Source organism: Aplysia californica, unplaced genomic scaffold (genome assembly GCF_000002075.1).
Source record: "Aplysia californica isolate F4 #8 unplaced genomic scaffold, AplCal3.0 scaffold00042, whole genome shotgun sequence".
NCBI lineage: Eukaryota > Metazoa > Mollusca > Gastropoda > Aplysiida > Aplysiidae > Aplysia > Aplysia californica.
In genome coordinates, this window is record NW_004797312.1 from 724,162 (window position 1) to 726,921 (window position 2,760).

The 2,760-nt window shown below is 41.1% G+C and overlaps 1 protein-coding gene across 1 annotated transcript in view; it reads left to right on the forward strand.

Annotated features, from left to right (window-relative positions):
* LOC101858920 (protein Wnt-16) overlaps nt 1-2,760 on the forward strand; it is a 121,039-nt gene that overhangs the window by 13,278 nt on the left and 105,001 nt on the right. The gene's annotated exons all lie outside the window — the stretch shown is intronic.

The window sequence follows — 2,760 nt, forward strand, 5'->3', positions numbered from 1 at the left end:
TCTCTCTCTCTCTCTCTCTCTCTCTCTCTCTCTCTCTCTCTCTCTCTCTCTCTCTCCGTTTATCGTATTCACGTTTGCATTACTTCTGTGTTCATCGAAGTGTGCCTTTCCAGCGACTGTGCTGTAGCGGTTAGGCGATTCACCGTCGCACACAGGAGACCTGAGTTCAGTTCTCGAGTGGGGTCTTTTTTTGTTGTTGTTGCTGAACATTTATTTGGTCTTTCTGTTTGGGACGTTGCATTCCGTTCTATCTGGGTTGGGTCCGCAACATGAATGATCTCATTTGTTTTTGATGGGGGCGCAAAGCACGAATATTGATTAACCCTATCCGTACGTCGTGTTTTACTATCGTATCCATACAACGTGGGGAACTCTGCGCCACCACTTTCAAAGAGGAAATTTACTCGTTAATCCGATCCGTATGCTTTGCAATGCAGTCTGTCAAATTGATTTTTCGAAAAACACTGAAAGTTTCAAAGAGATCTTCGTACTAGAAGTACTCTAAAATGTATTGTGAAGAATAGAACCCGGGGGTACAAAATAACCCATGGGCGTACGGATAAGGTTAAGTTATTAGAATAAGACGTGTACCTTATGGAAAAGCATAACGCCACACAAACTAGAGCCAGTGGTGTAAGTATAACGCTCTTCATTTTAAACCAAAAAGACTAAAGTGCGATTTTGAAGACGGAAGGATATTAATTTTTTTGAGTTTATCCTTATACGCAGCTGTTTGTTTGTTTTGTTTCTTTTTTGTTTGTTTGTTTGTTTGGGGTTGGGGTTTTTTTTTGGGGGGGGGGGTGTTTGTTGTTTGTTTTTTGGGGGGCTTCGGTTATTTTTGAGTTTGCTCTGTTTTGTTTTTCCTTATACAGGGGCAGTATCCTGCTCAGTCGGAGTTGACCCTGAGAAGCATGGTTTTAGCAGCTCGTGTGTTAATGTTTTATGTGCCAACCCCTAAATCCTATCCCACAGGGAATGCCAAGCCATAAAATGAAAAAAGCTATTTTACCTTACTGTGCAAAAGTCTTGTCAAAAAGTTTTTTAATTTAAACAATAGCTCGTCCGCCAATATCTGATGATGACCAATACATGCGCAGAGGAGATTTTTTTTCAAAGAAATTAAAAGAGATAGAAGAATTACAGGTCAAGATGACTTGAGGCTTCTGCTGCTGAAGATGAGACCAATAAAAAGTCTGGCAGAGAAACGTTTGCTACATTGAGAACATTTAAAGGCTCCATTTCTCATTTGTGGATGTGCACAGCTTGCAGGGCTTCTCACTTGGAATTGTTTACAATAATTATAACAATAACGGATAAATGAATGTTCTATTAGCTGAACGTTTTAAAAGCCACACGAGTTGATAAATGAAACACAACTTGCTTTCCGACGAAATTGGCACTGAACCCGATCGTCGAAAATCATGGCAATGAAGGAGCCAAGGATTTAAGCTTTGTACATGCAGATGGACCGGCCTAAAATATTTAGCATCTCTGAGTCAAACAGCTGTCTAAAGCAGGACACACACAGCAGGCTTGAAAAGATCAATACAGTTGAACCCACCGTAACAGTCACCTCCTTAATACAATCCCCTTTACAAAACGCCGCTTTATATTCATGTCCTGCATTGCGTTTTTTGTTGTTGTTTGTTTGTTTGTTTGTTGGTGTGTTTGTTTGGTGTTTTTGTTTCTTTTAATGTTTTTAATTTAATTTTTGGGGGGGGGGGCATTATAGCAACACTGTGTAAGACAGCCATCTGTCTTATCCGGCACCTTTTCTCCTCGACAATGGTGGCCGTCTTCGACAGTTTCGACCATGTCGTTGGTGGTCTAGTGGTTAGGCAACCAGAGTCGTAATCGTGAGGTTGCGGATTTTAGGGTTCCAGCCCCAGGCCATAAACACTGAAAGATCTTGTCCGTACGTTAGTGTTTTAGCTCCTATAAAAAATGGCAGCTTGCACTGTATGCTTCCTAGAATGTTGGAATTGTGTCTAAATGCTCTCAGGTCAGCTGGGGCAATGATAGAATAAGTTCTAAAGCGTAAAGAGCTTGCTGTTGAGCGAGAATCTACGCTATACTTAATGCTATTATCACTACTGCTTGACATCTTTCCAGAACAAGTGGATTGGCACTTATATGACCCTATTGTGTTGCAAGTGCCGTAAAACACTTACGAAAACTTTAAACGGACAAGTGGAAAATGCTGCTAGAAATCTTGCTAATGGCCACTCTCTGGGTAGTTGGTTGTTTCTGGCGTGTACCCACCGGTAGACCGCTTGCTGTTGACATAAAATTCACCTGGTTTAATATTGGTTGTTTGGAGTAAAACTGTTTTTCTACATTCTGTGTAGCATACATAGGCTGTGTACATCTTTGAAGGTTCTGTAACCCATAACTTTCTGCGGTCATGGATCATTAAGAATATCTCTCGTGTGTGACTCTGAGCTCGAGTGTGTTAAGGGCGCAAACCGCTCTTGGAGTGTGTAATTTGTGTATACAAGCGTGTGCACATAAGTGTTTGTGTGAATGAGTGTATGTGCGTGTACCTGTGTATGTGTTTGTGTGTATATGTGAGTGAGTTTGATCCATATGTGTACGTCGTATGATTGTCTGAGGATGTGTGTTTGTGAGTATGTGTGTATGTTTGAGTATGTGTTTGTTTGTGTGTATATGTGTATGTTTGTGTGTATATGTGTGTGTATGTGGTGTGTGTGTGTGTGTTTGTGTGTGTGTATGTGTGTGTGTGTGTGTGTGTGTGTGTGT